This window comes from Triturus cristatus, chromosome 1_1 (assembly GCF_964204655.1).
Source record: "Triturus cristatus chromosome 1_1, aTriCri1.1, whole genome shotgun sequence".
Taxonomy (NCBI): Eukaryota; Metazoa; Chordata; class Amphibia; order Caudata; family Salamandridae; genus Triturus; species Triturus cristatus.
In genome coordinates this window covers 131619950-131642904 of record NC_140579.1, presented here as the reverse complement: position 1 = coordinate 131642904, position 22955 = coordinate 131619950, and positions in this window count along the sequence as shown.

The following is a 22955-nucleotide window of genomic DNA, read 5'->3' as shown; positions in this document are numbered from 1 at the left end:
TAGCTTTAAGCTCAGACAGGTGATGGGACATGAGCCTTCGTCCTCCACCGTTGGTGCAACTGGCTTTAGAAATTGGAAAAAACTTAATGTTGATAGTGTTAATCTTCACCTTCTGCACTCTATGCCGGCCAGAAACTTAGCCAGTCCCACAGATGCTGACGCCATCCACAGCTGGCTAACCTCGTCCATTGACACATGCCTCCCTTTATCTAAGAATAAAACCAACAGCCATCGTCCTCCTGCCCCATGGTTCTCAGACAAACTCAAATTAGAAAAAAACAAATGTAAAGTGTTAGAGAGACATTGGAAAAAACACTACGCTCCAGCTGAAAAACGGGTTTATAAACAGGCCATCAAAGGTTACCAGGTATTATGCAAAACGGTGCGCGCTGAATACACAAAGAACAATATCATGCTGTCTCAAAATAACTCTAAAACGCTATTTAAGGTGGTGCAAGAATTGTCTGGCACTACGCACCAATCGGAGCCTCCAAAGCTAACGGAAACTCAATGTGAAGATCTAGCGATGTTTTTTAATGATAAAATTGATAAAATTTATTGTGAATTTGATACGAATGGAGTAACGCTTCCTAAGTCTAACAACGTATTAGCAGATTTTACCTCCCCCACAGATTTATTGGACAAAGAGGACAATCCTGATAGCATACTCGACAGATGGCTACCTCTTGATTCGGTGGCTTTTAATGACATCCTAAATAGTATCAAATCAGGTTCCCCTAAGGATCCCTTTCCAATTTCTGCTCTAAAAAAATTGGACCCCTTTATCCTGAAACTTATTATGGAACTTCGTAATACTTCACTTGCTGAGGCAGTAGTACCTGCTACTTGGAAACATGCTATGATCCTCCCTTTGCTAAACAAAGCAAACGCTGACCCGGAAGTTCTCTCTAACTTCCGTCCTGTTTCCTTGCTCCCCGCATTCTCCAAAATTTTAGAAAAACATATTAACCGCCGATTGACTCAATTCGTGAACTCACAAAATATTTTGCATCCGTCCCAATCCGGTTTTAGAACAGGTTTTTCTACCGAATCAACACTCTTGGGAGTCACTGAAACCATCCGTCAGCGACTTGATAAGGGTGACACAGTGGCACTCATTTTACGAGATTTGAGTGCCGCTTTTGACACCATATCTCATGAGACCCTTCTTCAAGTTCTACATACTAAGGGCATTGGCGGCATGGCACTGAAATAGCTTGTGAGCTTTCTAACCAATCGTACGTTTCAGGTATTCTCTTCAGCGGCTAACTCCAGATCTCATGGCTTCCCTTATGGATTTCCCCAGGGCTCTATTTTAGGCCATTTGCTCTTCAACATTTACATCAGCCCTCTGGCATCCTTAGCAGAAGAAGCTGGGCTTACGATATATTCCTATGCGGACGACACCCAGCTTATCTTTTCCTTATCTACGAAAAATACCTCTAAGGTATCCTCTCTTCAATCAGGCTTACAAAACATTGCTGGATGGATGCACGCAAACAAATTGAAGCTGAATGGAGGAAAAACTGAACTCTTAATTCTTGGTGGAAACAAAGCTCTCTGGGGCCCACAACATTGGCTGCACCAAATGGGTCCCCTTCCCCGACCTTCGCAATCTGTTCGCAACCTGGGCATTATTATAGATGATCAATTATTTATGCGTCAACAAGCGGTCAAGGTTGCTTCAATGTGCTTTGTAATTTTGAAATGGTTAAAAAAGATCCTATGGTTGCTGCCTCCTAATGCTCAAAAGACTGTGGTTCAAGCCCTGATCGTGTCCAGATTGGATTACAGCAATGTCTTATATTTAGGTGCCAACAAGGATGTAATCTATAGGCTGCAAGTGGTCCAAAACTCTGCAGCCAGGCTCCTATATCAGCTACCTCGAATTGGCATCCATCACCAAGACCCTTTGGGACCAACACTGGCTAAAGATTGAAAATCGGTCCAAATTCAAAGCCCTCTGCTATATGCACAGAATCAATGCTGGTACTGCTCCTCACTATTTTAGCACCTTAATTCACCAGTACATTCCCACTTGCCTTCTCAGATCTTCCAAGCAGGCTAAGTTTGTGACCCCTAGGTTCAAACTTGCTCGTATGGGTGGTCGGTATTGTGCCCAATTGTCCCCCTCTCTATGGAATTCGCTTCCACTCTCACGACATTTTGAGCGTAACTATGTCAAATTTCGAAAAAGCATCAAAACGTGGTTATTCAATCATTGAGCTTGACTTTCTGTTCTTTTTTTTCTAGCATGGGTCCGTAGGTGCCGGGAAACCTCCGGGTAGCTGTTGCGCCATATAAATTTAAATATAATAATAATAAACATCATCAACAACATAATGTACAGCTAAATCAAATTCACAAGGATAAATACAAATGCTTTATTCAGTAAATTTGAAATGCAAATGCAAAGTCCTTTCAAAACAAAGGCCAATGGCCAGTCCATATCCAAATGTCAAAAATGGGATGTGAGTGACAACTGTCACACGTTGCTTGCCTGCACTGCTAAGGACAGGGGACATCCACTCGGAAAGGCATACATGGGGGCAGGCCAGGCACTGCAGGGACAGGATCAGGGCGCAGCAGAAGGGGTGGTGGATGCAGGAGAGTCACTGGCAACTGCAGTGGAGGTGTCTGACATAGTGGGTGCAGTCACAACTGTGGGACACAAGTCAGATGGGATGGGTGCCAGCACAACTGCAGTGGGCAGGTCAGATGGAGTGGACTGGGTCCCCACTGCAGTGCTCAAGTCAGACGCGGTGGTCGTGGACTCCACTGCAGTGCCCAACTCCATGGGAGTGGAATGGGGTTCAGGTGAGGTTGGCAGGACAGAGTCTGACCGGGAGGGGGTGGGGTGGAAGAGCAAGTGGTAGGGGGGAGGGCCTGAGCATTTTGGGGATAGTGTATCTGTGGGTGGGGGAACCTGAGGCAGGATGTGGCGGGGGAACCTGTGGAGTGATGGCCTGGGGGATGGAGGACGGAGACTGTGTCGTGAAGCTGCGGGGCGGAGGGGGGTCTTGCTCTTCTGGATCCGGGGGGAACTTGTGGGTGGTGGCCTCAGTCTGACTGTGCCTGGGGAGGGTGTCCGGGTGTGAGGGGTACTCCCCTCTGTGTGTGGGGACTTCCTCTTCCCCTTGTAATCTGGATCTGCTGGGTCGGTGGGGAAGAGGCCAAGGTCACAGAGGAAGAGCTTCTTGGGAGATGGGGTTGCAGGTGAGGCAAGGGAAGGGGTCTTGGAGGGAGAGGTATCGGAGGACTGCGGAGTGGTTGTGGATGCCTGTGTGTGTGTTTGCAAACCATTCCCTGTGAGTGTGGCATCAGTCCCCTGAGGTTGCTTGTGTGCACGTCTAGACCTTGGTTTGGGTGTTTGTGTGCTGCCCGTGTCTGTGGATTTTGGTGAATGTGCTGGTGTGTGTGTGCTTGGGACAGGTCGGGTGCTAGGAATCGTGGATGGGGCAGGGGTAGGAGGGGTGAGGGTCTGTTGGAGAAGGGACACTGCTGCCGTCAGGGAGGAGGCCATGGACTGATTGGTCCTCTGTAGGGCAGACATGCCCGATGACATATCCTCCATGAACGACACCAGTTGTGTCAACAGACTAGTGTGTGCATGGAGGACACTCAACATTGATGTCTGCCCTACATGGACCTGTCGAAGCAAGTCCACAGACACCACACTCAGGGCAGCAGGGGGCACAGGGGCAGGGGGTGCGGTGCCTGGCACAAAGGAGACATGCTCCCGAACACGGGAGCCTCCACGGATCTCTGGGATGGGAGCCGATGGGAGGGTGTTGATGGTGGTGGTGGTGGCGGTGGCGGGGACAGCCTCACTAGCTGGGGTTTGTTGGCTGATGACATCCACCTCCACAAGGGAGTCATCATCCGAGCTGCTGTGGTCCTCAGCTGGGGTGGATGGTGCTGAGTACTCCTCGGGGTGGCTCCACTCACCCTCCGTGCCATTGGGTCCCTCCAACTGCTCGCTTTCTGTCCCAGTCTGGCTCTGTGGCTCTACCTGGTCCGTGGCGCTGTCCCCTCCTGTGGCCGTGGATGTATCTGGATAGAATTAGGAAAAACAGAACAACGTCAGTCACCTGCACTGAAAGAACACACCACAGTGAGTACAGCACATCACAGGGCAAGCCCTGGCATCATCAGCTGAACACTGCTCAAAGTGCCAACACTGTTTAGAATAAGCCAATTGTCAGTCTCACCATCAACCATGGCACTCATACCCCTCCTGGACTTGCACCCATATGTCTGTTTCATGTTGGATGCTAATACCCCAATGTGCAGACATGCACCACTTACACAGTTGTTGGACATGCAAGTGAACATGTAGAAGTTTGTCACTATACACACATCGCATCTCTTGCCACTGACTCAGTAAAGGTGTCATGAAGAAGGGATGGCTAGAGTCTCATTTCACATGCTTGTGATGCATACCAGCACACACTATGATGTTCTCATGTCCTGATAGTCAATGCCACAATGGGATGCATGGAGCACATTTGACCCCAAAGCACGATCACTCCTAGCAAGTTAAATGCCATGGCACAGGCATGCCTGGAAAGTCAGTCATCACTGTCTCCTGTCACAGGGGCAGGGCATCCAGACAACAACAGTATGCACTGTGTCACAATCATGGATAAAGCAAACTCTGCAGCTGACAAGTGCACTTGTCCACCCCCTGCAAACAACATATCCCGGACCCAGATGACCCGACATCATACAAATCAGAGATATGAGAGTCTGCGAACACAACTCCCTGAAAATGAGCACCTCACAGTCTGCTGTGCATGAAACACAGCTGCCTGAACTTCACAGTTGCATACACCATTGTGCACTGTCAAGTGATCACACACCTATATGTCACACAGGCCTCGTCTCCTATAGTCACATCTCAGATGTCCTGCTGACCCTCAAACTCATGAACACCCCAGTTGTCCTGAAAAGGAAGCCACACCACAATGACACAGGGGCAGACACCTGAAGGCACATGTCACTAAGCACAATCTGTAAGTTGATACACAGGAGTGGGAGTACAGAGTGTTTCTAAATGCCCTGGAGTAGGCATGACTGCCCAGGTCTATGTGAAACAGTGTATAGCCATGGACAGTAGTCAGGTGGCTAAGCAAGTGTGACACACTTGATATACATACTCCTGAGGCCCAAAATGTGGGTCACCTACTGCATGGGTGTGTTTGAAATACCCCAGGCACATGTGGCGAGTCAGACCAGCAATTGGAACACATATCAAGGGCACACACAGATCACATGTTAGATCTCAAGCATTGTGTAAACAATTTACCCACCCATGAAACAGACAACAGAGTCACGCTAACAGATGCTGTCCGGAACCTGAAGCATAGCTGACTGCAGGGACACAGTGTCCTAGTGACTGGGGATCAGATGAGGAGGGTGCATCACACAATTGAGGGACATGAATCCTGGACTACAAGACCTACGTAATGTGGAAGTGTGACCAGGCCAAAAGGCTGCAAATAGCATGTCAGACATAGTACACAGATTAGGCATGGACTTACCCCCTCCTTGCTGCTGTCTGGCCTTCAGCTGCCCATCCAGGTCCGGGAAGACCACCGCCAGAATCCTGAGCATGTGGGGGGGTCAGGGTCCGGTGTTTGCCCCTCCTGCGAGGAGGCGACAGCTTCATCTGGACCCTTGAGATCCTCCGGGTCCAGCACAGAAGGTCCTGCCACCTCTTCTGGCAGTTGTGGATCCGGCACTTGTAGACCCCTACCGATCGAACTGCCCGGGCGATGGTCAGCCAGATCTCGTGCTTCTGGTGGGCATCAACCTGTGAGGATGACAAAGTTAAAAGTCCTTTACCACAAATGCCACATATATGTGCTGCACACAGTTGGATATACATGTAGTCATCACAAAGGTAAATGAGGTACACAGGTAGTGCACCCATGGAAATGGACAATTGCCCTGCATGTCTGACATGTTAACATTGCCTGGGTAGTTAAAGCTTGCACAAATACACTTTTGCTGCAGACCACCTGTTCATCACATGTACCTACACACTTTGGGGGTTGAAAGTACTCAGTGAGTACGCTTGCCACTGGTGTACACACTGCAAGTACTGCTAGTCAGACAACATGCACAATTAGGAAGGCAGTGGACTGCACACTCACCTGCTCCCCTGGTTTCCCATACAGCTTGCAGTACTGTGGAAGGAGCCCGTCCAGCAGGGCCTGGTTCTCCTACTCAGTGAAGGCTGAGGCCCTCTCCAGAGTACGTGCCATAGCAGTAGCCATAGGATGCAGAGACAGCAGCAGTGGTAGCAGAGATGTGGTCCAGTAGCATGTAAAGCAGGCAAGTGAGCTCCCTGGGGCCAGCCAGCTTTATATCTGTGTTGCAGAGGCAGAATCTGTGCCATGTGTCCTAAGTGAGAGGTCCAACATGGTTGCATTCTATGAATCTGGCCAATGCATGGAATTGTACGACTCGTACACGTCTTCCGCATCGTTCAAATTTTCACTTTCATGACACCCTAAAAATTGTAACATTGTTGTAGGCATTCAACTGAATTTCCAGCGCACGACTCGTACAAGTTTTGAATTCGCGTCCGTCTCCATGACAGTCCATAGCCAATGAGTGCGCATGGCTCGGTCAACTGACTGTCCAGCGCGTAGTTTGAAAATCCACAAGCACCCGTCTCCATACGATTCAATGGACTATGTGTGCGCACGGCTTGGTCCATGCCTGCACGACACGTATGAATAATAGTCACCCACATCGGTTCACATTGCAGTCAATGGCCAAGGCGTGTGCACGGCTCGGTCCATGCCTGCACGACGCGTATGAATAATAGTCACCCACTTCGGTTCACATTGCAGTCAATGGCCAAGGCATGCGCACGGCTTGGTCCATGCCTGCACGACGCGTATGAATAATAGTCACCCGCATCGGTTCACATTGCAGTCAATGGCCAAGGCGTGCGCACGGCTCGGTCCATGCCTGCACAACTCGCATGAATAATAGTCACCCGCATCGGTTCACATTGCAGTCAATGGCCAAGGCGTGTGCACGGCTCGGTCCACAACTGTGCAATGCGTCTCTGTAGAAGTCACCCGCGTCGGTTGACATTGGTGTGACTTTTTGATGGATTCCACACACAATTACTTGCCAGGGACTCAGGTGCACACCTACCACACTACAGCATGTGCCACACTGTATCCCATGGCATGTAAGGCTACATTACCGGTGTGTGTAGGGGGGCAACATTTGGTTTGTTGTTTGGCACTTTGGTGCAGCCACACCCAGGCTGTGCACGTGTTCATGGGGACAGAATCTTTTGTGTGTTGTGCACATTACCACTGTGATGTGCTACTGTACAGTTATGGGCATGAGTCATGGACACAGTTGCAGGTTGGACATGTTTTGGACATGTCACATACACCCTGAGTCCTGGGTGGGATGGTATGTACGTCACAGTTAGACCCATTGCCACAATTATGATGTACACCCACAGTCTGTGTGCATGTTGTGTCTCAGATGTGTCTGATCCCATGTGCCCAATGGGAGACAGTCTCCACATCCATGTTATGTTATGTTATGTTATGTTACAGGGATTTATAAAGCGCACGATTACCCTAGGGTGTCCTGGCGCTACCCATTTTTCCTGAGCGAGGGGACAGAAGTTTTACCACTACCCATTGAACAACCAGGTCTTCAGGCTCTTCCTGAAGGCCAGAAGATCAGGGCACATTCTGAGATAGGGCGGAAGGGTGTTCCATGCCTTAGTGGCTCGCAAAATAAAGCTTCTTCGGCCCCAGGAAGCCTTCCTTATCCGTGGTACTATAGCCAACTTGGCTTCTATTGAACGTAGCGTCCTTTTAGGGCGATACCATTGGATGTTTTGTTTCAGGAACTCTGGACCAATGCCCTGAAGTGCCCTAAACACAATACATAGGGCTTTAAAACAGACCCTCTTCCTAACGGAAAGCCAATGCAGTTTACTAATTTCTTTAGAAATAGGCGCAAATTTAGCTGTGCCTGACAGTAGCCTAGCTGCCGCATTTTGAAGCATTTGCAATCTATTCATATGGCGTTCCTGTTGGCTCAAATAGAGACCATTACAGTAGTCAATCTTAGCCATCACAAGTGAAGTAACCACTGTACGTTGACTCTCAGTTGGTAAAAAAGGGAGGATCTTTTTGATCATCCTAAGGATGAAGAAGGTAGCCGATGAGATAGAGTTAATCTGGTCGCCAAAATTAAGCTTGGCATCTATCAGGATTCCTAAGTTTTTTATGTTTTTTTTTTACGGTGTGGGAAGAGTACCGAGGGTGGTAGGCCTTAAATTAGGAGTCCAAAAGTTTACATCATTCCCAAACAGGATGACCTCTGTTTTGCCTGAGTTCAATTTAAGGCAGTTATGTGACATCCACATTCCCACCGCTTCCATGCAATTATGGAGCTGTTTTCCAACTTCCATATCCTGACCTGGCTGTATTGCACACAACAATCTGTGTGTCATCGGCATAAGAGGTCAATTTAAAGCCAAATGAACTAATCAGTGAACCAAGAGAAGAAACATAAACATTAAAAAGTAGGGGACTAAAAAACGACCCCTGAGGCACTCCACATGGCAGGGAGAATGGCTTAGAATGGCCAGTGCTACTGTCTGTGAGCGATCTGATAAAAAGGACTTTAAAAGCAGCCAGGCTTTACCTCGAACACCACAATCTAACAGACGGTCCATCAATAGGCCATGGTGGACCGTATCAAAAGCTGCCGACAGGTCAAGCAATACCAAAGCAGCCTTCCCTCCCCCATCTAAGGCCTCCCTGATCTCTTCTGTTGATTTTATAAGTGCTGACTCCATGCTGTGACCCTCTCTAAAACCATATTGCGTGGGATCCAGCACTTTGTTATCCCGTAGGAAAGCACTTAGTTGCCTATTCATTTCCTTCTCCAGCATTTTGGCTGGGAAAGGAAGGCGAGAGATTGGGCGAAAGTTATTGGGGTCCTTGCAATCAAGATTCGCCTTTTTTAGCCACGGTAACACTGAAGCCATTTTCCACATTTTTGGAAAAAGTCCTGTGTCAAAAATGCCGTTAAAAAGAAGGATGAGGACTTGAGCTACCGGGTTTGGAGCAGATTTAACTACTGCAACCGGGCAAGGGTCAAAAGGCGAGCCAGATCTTACTGCCAAAAGTAGTTTTATAGCGTCAGTTAAGGATATGTCGGTAAATCTGTTAAAAACCTGTGGAGAATCTTTTAAAAGTTCTACTCCCTCCTGATGGGGAATGTGATCTGTACTAGTACAATTGAACGCGGAGAAAATAACCTCCACCTTGTTCAGGAAGAAACTCGCAATATCCTCGCAGAGTTCCTGACTAGATTCAATTTTACCTGTACGAGGGGAGATCAGCTCAGATACATGTGGTTTGTGCATCAACATTGATGTTGTGTGTGTGTCTCAGAGATGTCCATGTAGGGCCTGCATAGACAACAGGGGCCTGTGGGACTCATGGTTGTTTTGTGGCGTGTACACGATACGCCATGTCATGCCAGTGTCCATGTGGCAATACAGGGACCCTGGGTATCTGCCTGTCAAAGAGCTGTGATGCCCGGTAGACATAAGGCCACACTTGTCACTGTGGTGTGTGCTTGGAACGTGACAGCAGTGCATAGGTACTGTGACACAGCCTAATGATTGGCCATTGCACTACATGTAACTTATGTAGACATGAGATGTGATTTGATGGGCATGCAGGTGACATATGTATCCATACCCAACAGCACACACCTCAGTACATTGTGTATTGTCATGATATATCATGTGATATTTTGCTTGGTCATAGCCACATGGGTGGATGAATCGACAATCTTCCACTGCAGGGCACCAGCTGTCCATAGCGCGTTCCCAGACCTTGAAACCATTCAGGAACGTGACTGCATCCAACGGTACCGCTTCACCAGGCCACTGATTGAGGAGTTGGCGGAGCAGTTGGCGCCACATCTGCTAGCTGGCCGAACTTACCCTACAGCACTGGCCCCAGAGGTGAAGGTGATGGCAGCCCTGCACTTCTTTGCTACTGGTACCTTCCAGTACCCTGTGGCTACTGCTGGTGATATGTCGCAAACTATGTTCAGTTGTGTGCTACGCGATGTCTTGGAGGGGATGTTGCATTTCCTTGACCTGTACATCAAGTTTCCTAGCCCAGGTCAACTCACTGACATAAAGGATACTTTTTATACACTGGGGAGGATGCCGAACGTCATCGGATCTATTGATGGTACACATGTGGCCCTGGTACCACCACGGGCACATGAGCAGACATACCGAAACAGGAAATATTTCCACTCCATCAATGCTCTGGTGGTATGTCTAGCGGACATGTGTATCACACATGTGTGTGCACGGTTCCCCGGTTCTGCGCACAATGCCTACATCATGAGGAGTAGTTGCATTGCAACGCTGATGTCCCAGATGCCAAACCAGCATGCCTAGCTTGTCGGTGTGTACTGACTGTTTACCATTGTGTGTGTTTGGCAATGTTGTATTCCACCCTCTTTCATAACTCAGCTAATTCTTCCATTGTTTGTATGTAGGTGACTCCGGATACCCCAATATGCCGTGGTTGCTGACACCCCTCAGGAACCCTGTGACACCAGCCGAGATGCGCTACAATGAGGCACATGGTTGGACCAGGAGGGTGATTGAACGGACCTTTGGTCTCCTGAAAAGCCGCTGCTTGGACAAGACCGGAGGGGCCCTTCCATATGACCCAGCAAAGGTGTGCAAAAGTATTCTTGTATGCTGCATGCTACACATGGGAGTGCGGAAGAAGTTGCCTCTCATCCAGGATGACAATGACCTACATCCGCCACCTGTGAAGGGTCCAGGCCTGGTCCACGATGACAGTGGTGATGATGATGATGATGATGAGGGTGACGTCCGCACACAGCTCATCAACAACTTCTTCACCTGAATGTGAGTTTACAGGGTTGTTATGTCAATGTATTGAGTTATCCTGAAATGTGTTGTGGCTGCTCTGTTGCTGTTTGAGTGTGTCGGTGTGCTACTTGACTGGATGCATGCAGTGATGTGTCCTTTCAGGTAGTCTTTACTCCACAATAGTGTCAACATGCTAACTTGTTTCTGTGTAGGTTTCTTGTGACATGTTTTGTGCATGTGTATAGCATTTCTCTCCTGTTCTGCTGTGCTTTTGACTGTGTCTCATGTCGGTCCTTCCCATGGTACTTTGCCTGTTGTTTGGTCAACTCTGACCCCCAACATCCAGAATCGAATCCCAGGGTGAAAGTTGTCGATTCCCATCAAGTGATGTACCACACACCCCTGGACTTCAATTCTTCGACACTTTGTGACCGTGTATCCACTGTCACATAGAATTACCTTGCAACTGTTGTGGAATAAACATGTTGCTGATGTGTAATGAACCTGTGCTACGCTTTGTTATGTGCGTTGTCTGTCTTCCCACATCTGACTGACATTTGCTTACCTCACCTGTGGGCTTGTTACCACTGACTGTGGATAGGCGTGGTGTCTGTGAATTCCACTGTATTTCAGGTCAAATCATTGTATGGGATGAGTTACATGGCCATGGTGAGTATGTGTTGTGGTGCCATAGTGGTGTGTCTCCCTCACATGTGTCACATCACCATGACTCACATAACGGTGATCACATTGCTGAAGTAGTTGGCATGCACTGTGTTCTTTAGCAGATCATCATCTCCATGACACATAACAAGTTGGAATCACAACAGGGGCAAGTATAGTGTGCTGGTGAGTTTATTTACAAACATGTGTGAGGATAGTGCACAGGATGGTGGGTGCTCTACATTGGGTTGTGAATCCAAAGTTCACAAAAGATTTGGAAGTGTTGGTAGCTGAAATGTCCAGAGTAAAGTCCACAGTCATCTGCTACATTAGACCAACATGAACCCTCCATGTCATGTAGGCGAGTTGGGCTATATACGACAAGGTGAACGGTTTGCACACAAAGAACATTTTCCAGAAGAGGTTTTGAGGCCCTGGGGGATGTGCATGGCCATCTGCGTCTCATTTGTCCTTCTTCGGACGACCCCTCTTCTTCTTTGGGGGGGATCTTCAGGTGCAGACATCTACGGTACAGAGGACTCTCCACCAGAGTCATCCTCCCTCCCTGTGGCACTGGCAGATCTTGCGGCAACAGATGTTGTGGCCACACAGGGAAGTGTGGACATGTTGGTGCTTTTCTGGCGGAGGCATGGGAGTATGTCCCTATGCACCGCAGTAAGTGCATCCCACTTCGACTCCATGCGATCATAATGGGCAGCCTACTCCTGTTGAATGTCCTTGAGGATCCCCACTACCTGGCCGTATCCTCCGGTGCTATCCTGGTACGCATCTATGATGCGTGCCTGTTGGGGGTCATCATGCAGTCCAGACCCCTCTGCAAGCCGCGACCTCTGCCTACCACCCCTCCCACCACCCCTAGCCACACATGCAGGACCTGCGGCGGCACGCACAGGTGACACTGGGCCCCCTTGGGTGATGTTACTGGTTGTGTTGTCCGTAGCTTCCTGGGGAGCCTGTGTCCCTGTGCTGTCGGTATTCTGTGTCCTTGGTCTGTCCGGGTTGGCGGGGGTGTACTGCCCGATTTTCCCGGCCTTCCCGTGTTAAGGGAGGCCTAATGTGACTTCAGTCTCTTTCCATTCAAGTCTAAGGGTTAGAGTAGTGTATAGAGCCTATTTATTAGGCACTTCAACATGATCCTGTGTTCTTCCCCATAGATCAGGGTTTGCATACATATCCTAGGGGATAGATTCGTTAGCATTAGGGGTAATATGTTCTGTAGTAAGGGTATCTAATGGAGCTGTGCTGCATTCAGGCCTGGTAGGCCTTAAACGGGAGAGACTCCATCTTTCCTCCTGCTCTAGCAGCTTGGGAAGTTTCTAGGTCATAGGCAGTGTTTTAGTTAGGAGGTGTTATTCGCTTGGAGAGAACCGGTTCAGGCCGGCCCTTATCGAAGGATTGTATTCTCCTTCATGCTGAAGACACTACAACAGGCCAGCCGGCTGGGAACGTGTCCTTGGCACGGGGAGGTACAGGAATTTGGTGGGCGGCAGGTTTCGAGCTGGAAATTTCCATGAGAGAATGCACATCTATATTAGTGAAAGTCTGAGGCAGACACGGGCACTTGCTTCTAGACCATAGGCGGCATCTGGCCGTTAGCAGTAAAGCTACTACTTATTCCAGGGAAGACAGATGATGAACCTGAATCTAAAGAGGAGAGATTAGCTTATGAGGAGGAGGTTCCAGTGACTCGGAGGAAAAAGAGAAGGGAGTAAATCTGTGACTGCAGAGGTGTGACTTCCAGGCGAAGCCAAGGCGCAGACGGGAAGGGAACCTAGATGACCTTTGAGTACAGGCTGAATATAACCAGGTGACGTTAACCCTTTACTATTAGAGTATACAACTTAACCTTTTACTTTCCTTGCAGGTTGTCTATATATATAATGTATTCTGCGAATGTGCATGTGGCATTTAAATAAAGTATTTAGCTTGTTGTACGTTAGCATGTGTTGTGTACTTTTGTATAGGAGGATAGCCTATTCCTTAGTCAGAATTGCCTTAAAATGAACAGAGGTTAATCCTGGTCAGGTAAGTGGTAACTGGATGAGGGGGAAAAACAAGCCCCTCGAACTAAGAGAACAGGTTGTGCTCAACTAATAGTCTTTGTGTGATCGGATATATAGTAATCCCAATTCCCCTGTCGTGAACCACGGTAATAATAGGATGAGCTCGTGCTAAGGCTGCCATGTAGGTAGGAGATTCTGGACCTGACTGACTTAGGTCGCGAGACTTTGTGTGTCGCTGCCTAATAGGTAGGTAGGAGATTCTGGACCTGACTTAGGTCACGAGACTTTGTGTGTCGCTGCCTAATAGGTAGGTAGGAGATTCTGGACCTGACTGAGGTCGCGAGACTTTGTGTGTCGCTGCCTAATAGGTAGGTAGGAGATTCTGGACCTGACTGAGGTCGCGAGACTTTGTGTGTCGCTGCCTAATAGGTAGGTAGGAGATTCTGGACCTGACTGAGGTCGCGAGACTTTGTGTGTCGCTGCCTAATAGGTAGGTAGGAGATTCTGGACCTGACTGAGGTCGCGAGACTTTGTGTGTCGCTGCCTAATAGGTAGGTAGGAGATTCTGGACCTGACTGAGGTCGCGAGACTTTGTGTGTCGCTGCCTAATAGGTAGGTAGGAGATTCTGGACCTGACTGAGGTCGCGAGACTTTGTGTGTCGCTGCCTAATAGGTAGGTAGGAGATTCTGGACCTGACTGAGGTCGCGAGACTTTGTGTGTCGCTGCCTAATAGGTAGGTAGGAGATTCTGGACCTGACTGAGGTCGCAAGATATATATATATATAATAGGAATTCCCTGTCCTTAGGTGGTACATATATATGTGGTTATTTAGGTGTAAAAAGGCCCTAGGGAGGGGGTAACGTTCTGGTTTGGGTTAAAAAGGCTCTGTGGAGCAGGTTCTATCAGGAGGAAAAACCAAAGCAGAACAGGGGGTTCCCTGTCTGTTGCCAGATGTTGGAGGCGTGTGTGCAGGGGGTGCAAATGTTTGCACTGCTGGTGCTGCATGATGACTCACACCGGAGGTGCCAGGTTGTTCTTCGTCATCCGAAGAGGACAGAGACTGATCCACACCAGACAACTGAGGGTCCACCGGAGTCTGGGACAGGGACTCCTCTTCGTTTCCTGCTGTGTCCCCAGCACCACCTGTGTTTGGAAGAGACACACAATGTAAGTTATGTTTCTACAAGCATCAATGGTTCACATACATGACATTTGCTACTGTACGTCAGGATGCGTGCCTGTACACTGCTTTGTCCAAAGTTGTCACTGACAGAGATTCATATTGTTGTAGCACATTGTCCAGCCAACATGAAGCATTTCAATGTGCATGTCGAAGTGTGTGCACGACCAGCTCATGTATAGATTTGACTGTACATGGCCATTACTACTCAAGGGCCATCACGTGGCTGACACAGGTGTGTCATCCCTGTACACATCCCTCCACACAACAGAGCCCAGTGTCAGACATCTTATCAGTCTATTTCCACTCCCTGTGGGTGAGCATGGTTCAGTGTGAGCTTAATGGGCCATGTGGGTGGGTGGGGATTGTCTGTGACTGCAACTCCCATCATGCTCTTGGCTACACCACCCTTCCCAGCATGTCCATACTTCCTTCCTTTTGACTCTGCTTCCCTGTGAGGGAGTGTGACAACAATGGCAAGATGGCTGACTGTGCAGTCCTGGTGTTTGTTGGTGCCCAGTTCCCAGCAGGGCCTTGTGCTCCCCACAACAGAGCTCAGTGTCAGACATCTTGTCAGTCCATGTCCACTCCCTGTGAGGTGAGCATGGTTCGGTGTGAGCTTGATGGGCCATGTGGGTGGGCGGGGATTGTCTGTGACTGCAACTCCCATCATGCTCTTGGCTACACCCCCCTTCTAAGTATGCTCATACCTCCTTCCTTTTGACTCTGCTTCCCTGTGAGGGAGTGTGACAGCAATGGCAAGATGGCTGACTGTGCAGTCCTGGTGTTTGTTTGTGCCCAGTTCTCAGCAGGGCCTTGTGCTCCCCACAACAGAGCTCAGTGTCAGACATCTTGTCAGTCCATTTCCACTCCCTGTGAGGTGAGCATGGTTCAGTGTGAGCTTGATGGGCCATGTGGGTGGGTGGGGATTGTCTATAACTGAAACTCCCATCATGCTCTTGGCTATACCCCCCTTCCCAGCATGCCCATACTTCCTTCCTTTTGACTCTGCTTCCCTGTGAGGGAGTGTGACAGCAATGGCAAGATGGCTGACTGTGCAGTCCTAGTGTTTGTTTGGCTACAAGTCCAAAGAGAGCCCCTGTGCTTCACACAGCGGAACCCAGTGCGGTGTATCTTTTGGTGATATTTCACTACAGTGTGTGTCAATGCATTATCCCAGGTGAGTTGTGTGGAGTTTGTGTTGAGGGGTGTATGTGTCTCTACATGCTGGTAAGTATGGTCAGAGCTGTCAGTCCTCCTTCCCACCTGGCCAGACAACCCACCATGAAACGTGCTTCCATTGGTGGGCGTGGAAGTTGTCTTACAGGATGTCATGCAGTGGTGTCCTGCTTCTGATAGGCGCACAAGCCCTACCAGGGCCTTGTGCTCCCCACAGCAGGACCCAGTGGCAGCCATCTTGTCAGTCATTTTCCACTCCCTGTGATGTGAGCATTGTTCAGAGAGGTCTTGATGGGCCAATTGGGAGGGGAAGCATTATTTGTGACTACAAACCCCATCATGCTTTTGGATACACTCACTTCACTTGCATACCCACTATTCCTTCCTGTCAGTCAGCTTCACTGTGAGGTAGTGTGTTTGTGGTGGGAAACTGTTTGACAGTGTTTATTTAGATTTGTGTCCCTGCCTTGCTCTATTTGTTGGTAGGTTTGTACATGTCATGACACAGTTACAAATCACTATGAGATGGCAGGTATTGTGTTTGTCTGACTAGCATACACATCTTGGGATGATTATCTATTGGTTACTGTGGCTTTGCTAATGGTGCATGGTTTCACTGTCCCCTTGACAGTGATGTGTGTGTATTGCCACACAATATTGAGTATATTGGTTGTGTACTCACCAAGCTCTGGTATGTCTGATAGACCATGGATGCTCTCTGGTGGTAGGATGTCCCGCACCTTCTCCTCCTAGGACCTGAAGTATACTGGTTTTGCAGGAGGGCCACCACCAGTGCGCTGACTCAAGGCATGATCCTTCTCGATGAGTTTCTTGACCCTCCTGCGCACGTCATACCACCTGTTCTGGATATCATCCTTTGTGCGCAACATTGGTGCTTGTGCGTTCACCTTGTCCACAATCCTCGCCCACATCTTTGTTTTCTGTGACATGGGGGTCATTTGGACCAATGTACCAAACAAATGTGGCTCTACTCTGATGATTTCATCTACCAGCACTTCTAACTCACTATCTGTGAACTTTGGATTCTTCTTTGGGGGCATGGTGATGGGTGGTGGTGGTGGTGAGTGATGTGTGTGTGAGGGTGCAAGTGAGTGTTATTTTTGCTAAGTGTATGTGTGAGTGCTTTTTGTGAGGTGCTAATGGTGTGAAAGTTGTGTGATGGGTGAGTTGTGAGTGTGTCTGTGGTTGCTGTCTGATGGTGTTCTCTGCTGGCTGTTCTCTTGAATTTGCAAAGGATCATGGTAGTGATTTGTGGCCTTTATATAGTTGGAGTTGTGGGTGTGTCTTTATTCCAAGTTCTTTTAAAATATATTTATTGACTTTGTTATTGCTTGTTTGGTCCTTTTTTTTCTATTTTTTCCTTTGGGTTTTCTAGGCATGAAGGAGACGTTCTTCTGACCGAGACGGATGCTGATGTTGGCTCGTGCGGGCTTCTCCGGGTCTTTCACACTGACTTTCTTCTGTGTTTCATACGAGTCGGTCGCGGAGATCTCTATTGCTTCAGGTCCCTGTTTTCTGTGCGTGTCGGTCATGCAGCATGGGCTCCGTGTGAGTCAGTCTGATTTTACACGCATTGCATCGTACTGCGCCGGTCGGACATCGCGGGTACGTGTCTGTCGGATTCATTCCTGGTGCATGTCGGTCGGTGCGAATCGCGTTCCGTTTCCGGGTGAATCACTGGTTTGGCTCGGTCTTACAGCTTGTATTCCGTACGTGTTGGTTGTAATTCACACGCGTTGCATCGTACTGCGCGGGTCGTATGGCTCCGGTCCGTGTCAGTCGGTCTCCGTTCCCGGTCCGTGGCGGTCGGTACGTTTTACGACCGAAATGCCACATGTCGCACTTTAACATTATTAGCTATTACTTTTAGATATGCTTCCCGCCTTCCTGCTACACGGACACCGCACGAAGCACGCGCCATGTTAATTAAGCAAATCTGCAACACCATTTTTCCCACTCCCTCCCCTATCTATGCCCTCTGTGTGCATTTTTTTTTTTAACCGGAAATTGGGGTCGAATAGGATGGTGGGCGGACTTGAGTCCGTCTGCCATCCCTGCAGTTTTGGGACCGGCTGCCAGACATGCAACGGTCCCACACCACGAATCAGGATGTGACCACCACCCTGGCGGTCGCATTCCGCAGTTTAACATTGCGGCGAGTGCTGCTTACCGCAGCACCCGCCGCAATGTCAAATTGCCATGTTGTGCATTTTCATGCACAACGTGGCAGGTACACCCACCGCCTGGGGGCCCGCAACGGGCCCCCAAAGCAAATCCCTGTCAGCCTTTCCATGCTAGGCACCGCCACCATATTGTGACCCAAGCCCGCCCGGCTGGCAATCGGAACGGTTAGCGACCGGAGGAAAAACAGCAGACGCACTGTGCATTCGCCGCGATACCCCCACCATTATAATATGGCAGGGGGTATTAACCGTTATGATGGCGGTGGCGATCGTTGTGCCATCATAATGAGCCCCTAGGTGTCTGCTTTATAGTGTTTCTCTTTTTTTATTTGTATTTTTTTCTATATTAGGGCAGCCCTCACCCTCTGTTATTCTGTCCTCCGCACCTGCAGCACACACGGCTTCCTCAACTCCGGTTGCGACCAATGTTCCTGCAGTTGCCCAACACCCCTCTTCACCACTCTGAAGCTCGCAGCCCAGCCATGCATGAAAGGGAGGAGGAAGGATCCCGCTTGAGCTTATAAATGCACAGTTCTGTCTAATCACCTATTGAAAACGGGTTTAACTTTGCATAGTATTTAAATTTGTTAACTGGACGTAAAACAGATGTCACTAATAAACGCTTAACTAACTTTGCCATCCTGTCAGATGGGAGCGATGTAGCAAACATTTAAAAATTACTACGAGCGCCTAGATGTAGCATCCCACTGTACTGTATGTCGCGTTAGTGGTATTGTAGAAGGAACTAGAGATATGCTGTTAACCATTTAATGTTTCTGCTCTCTCTCCCTTCCGGCTGTTACTTCCGTAAAGTGCACTGACACATCTTGTAGGTAGGGTTGCACTTCATACAAGAGTGGAATAGATATTAAATAGTGCAATTTATTTATTTTTTTATTGCATACTAGCTAAATTCTTGATTATTTGATCCTAACGTAGTTTACCGTCCCCTGGAATCACGTTGTTTTGTAAAAGCCAGTAGAAATGTCCTCTCGACACTATTCCTCAATACCAAATACGGACTCTGGACACTTACTGGCACAGTGCAAGCTTTTAATAGCAATCTATTTGTTTCCCATAAAATAATTTCACTTTATATAATTCACCATTTAAAAAATTCTAAATATTTTCATTGACTGAACCCCCACTCTTTCATTTGCGTAGTTCACCGTCCAAAGCATGTGCCCAGAATCCTTGTTTTATCAGGTACTTAGTAATCATCTTAGCTTCTTCAGGAAGTAACCACAGCCCTTCCAACCGTAGTGTACATAACAAGTCCTTTACAAACTTGCACCATGGGATCTTAGAAATGCACAATGGATGTGAAAACTCTTTCAAGCCCACTCTGTGTGGGATCAGTTCAGTTTTGTACATTTGAGCACAAACATAGTCTGCCTTTGATTGCAAATATGTTTCATCATCTTCACACTTAGGGGCATATTCTCAGGAACGTGTGATAACCATCACAAAAGTTACTTAACGCGACCTTCAACATCGCGGTCTATCGCGGGAAGTTTACGCCGTGTTAACCAAGTATTCACAACACGGCGGTACCATGCGATAGTCTCCAGATAATGCGTCAACTGACCGCGATAAAATTAACGCCAGGCCTCAAAAATGCAAAATATTAACGCAAAAAAAAGCTGCGAAGAGGCCAAGCGCGATACAAAATTCAGCAAAAACCAGCAACAGGCCTGTAATTCCCACGCATCAGGCGGGAACAATCACCAAAAAAGTAGAAAAAAAACAGACAAACAAATGCCAAACAACAGCGAAGCACAATGGACGTTGACGAAGCAAGTACGGAGGAGAACCAGAACCCCACAAGCCCCCCCCCGGAGGACCAGCCTGAGACTTCGGGGTCAGGGAAGGACAAAGAGTAGGAAGAAGCGTAGGAAGAGTACGAAGAAGCGGTTCAGTCCACAGGAAAACAGGATCCTGATAACGGAGGTGGTAGAACACCATCAACAACTGTTCGTTACCTCCACTGTGTCATTGGCAACAAAAAATTGACTATGGCAGACCATCGTGGACAAGGTGAATGCAGTCGGAGTGATGAAGAGGTCAATGTACGAGGTCAAGAGGTGCTGGAATGATGCAAGCGCAAAACCAAGCTGAACTTCGCTGCCAACAGGAAGGCAGCAATGCAGACTGGAGGTGGGAGCCCAGCGCCACAGGAGGAGCTGGACGACATGGAGGAAATGGTTTCAACAGTCATCAGTGGGGAGACAATGGCAGTAGTTGGGGGACCCGACACTGCACAACAGGACCGGACAAAACAGCAAGAGAGTGAGTAACAAACAGGGTCGGGGGAATGGGGGGAGATGGGCACAATGGCACACATGCACAATTAAGCACAGCACATCTGCCGACAGACCGTGCCCCAGACACCCAAAGCCCAACAAGAGGCCAATGTACCCAAGTATGCAACATCTCAGCACTGTTCAAGCACAGAACTCAAAGGCACACTGCACAAAAGGGATAAGGGACAGCAAAATCAGAGATGCAGGGGTGACTCCCCCAAAATGAAGCACACACACATCACATGCAGAGCACATCACCGTTGACAACGATGTGACACAATTCGCAAAACACCCACAATGTCTGTTGTTTAAATGTCCACTGTCCCCCATCAAATAGGCAGCTCCGCACAAACAGCCACAATGTACCCAGTAATGCTGTCTGTATGAAAACATGTACAATGCGACAACATACATGTGGACACATTGGTAAACTGCATTTCCCCTTCACATTGCAGAGAGAATCAACACCTCCTGCTGAGCACTCCCAACCTCTCTTCTCTGATGATGAAGAGGACCACCACAGCTTCGACTCGGACAACCTCCAACAGCTTGTGGACAGCCTACACACCCCACCTTCAGGAGCTGGGCAGCCCAGCTGCTACGAGAAGACCCCACCCCCTGCACAGACCACACAGCAGGCAGCACCCACCACCACGGCTGCCTCCCAGGACCCCCACGAAGAACACATGGCCTTCCAATGCCGTGTTTTGGGGTGCCAGGAGAATCTGGCTGAACAGGTGCGGGTGGGCTTTGACCGCATGGCAGACAAAATAGATGCCATACGTGGGTGTCTATGTCCCATCAGGGACCACTCATGGTCCCTATCAGACACCTACAGTCCACTCCATACTCTCCAACGGACCATGGCTGACATCGCTGGAGCCCTGACTCAGAGAATAGAACAACTGTCCAGTCAGAGTGGCTCTAGTGATGTTACACGTAAGTTGGGAAACATGCGCAGGTTGATGGAGACCATGGTGCGGGCGAATGCGGAATGAGCGGCAGCAACGGCTGCACACCAGCGAGAGGTAGCTGGGTTCCTCAATGACCTCAGGACCATCCTCATGGCATTGCTGCCACAAGGCCTGGCGCAGATTCATGCTGCTGCTACCACTCCATCCACATCTCTGCCGCCTGAAGTGTCAGTGCCACACAGTGCTGGGGACAGAACACCACCACCAACATGTGAGGCACATGAAACAGCAGAGGACGAAGATGCAGATGAATCTGCCCTTGTGGTAAGAAGGAAGCGGTAGCATGCATCTCCGCCGTTGGGCCAGCTTCAGATTGGTACTGCCCTCTGCATCATCACCTCCCACTTTCCCCCGATGCACTCTGCGACACTCACCTTGGACCTCGACATGGACTGCCATATGCTGTTTGATCGCCAATGACACATCAATCAGACAGCGGACTGAACTCTTTCTCTTCCTTTGGCCTTGTCATTCCCTGAAGGACCCTGGCTGGCCCTCCATGGGCCTATATCGTCATGTGGGGTTTGCATGGCCCTGTACTGCTCCAGATGCAACATTCCACTGAATGTGCATTAAACATTCATGTTCACACAGATGTGTCATGTCTAAGGTTTTTCAAGTGTGGAAGTATAGATGAATGTAGGCTCACTGGTTTCCTCTTACGTCCATGAGGCTCATGTCGCAGAATACGGGTCACAGGGTGAGACATTGGCAAGTGCGGTCCGGGTGGCGCTGACACAACAACAGGGACACACGCATGAGTCACTTCCTTGTCCAGCCCAGTACGGAACCACGCCCAGGGCCCCGGGTTCATTAACAAACACTTGCGCTGGTCTGGCATACGCTAGGCCAGCCCACTCCGCTTACGCTCACATGGGGGGACGGCAACGGTACATGTCCCATGTCTTCCCTATAGTGATCTGCTGCTCACAGATCTAGTTGTCAGCATGCCACAGCCACTGCATCATAGCTGGTTTACACCCACACCACACCCATCCAGCACACACGTCACAGGACATGTGGGCCTGCCAATAATAATTACCGGGCACACGTGCTCGATGCCATTTCCACTTTCTATCGGGGTGCATCCGTGTGGTGTCAATGTGGGCATGAGGGCCTCGGGCTCTGCAACATCACATTCTCCAGGACCGGAGGGGACATGATGGCGTCCGCAACATGATACCTAATCAAACAGGGTCCATGACTTTGGGGCACAGACTTGTTGGCACTGGATACATTGCGGCCGGCACAGGCCCACCGCCACGGGCCGGTGACTTTGAGTGCACTGAGGTAGGGGTACCTTAAATGCTGAGCGGGGGATCCGGACTGCTCAGGTTTTGTGTGCCCTGCTGGACCGCAGTGTAGGCCAGAGCCAGCGGGCAGCGCGGGCCTACCGCCACGTGGCGTCACATCCCAGATCACAGAGTTAGTGGCACCTTAAGGGCTGAGCGGGTGTGCAGCCTGCGATGATGCCCGGTGCACTGGTATGTCCT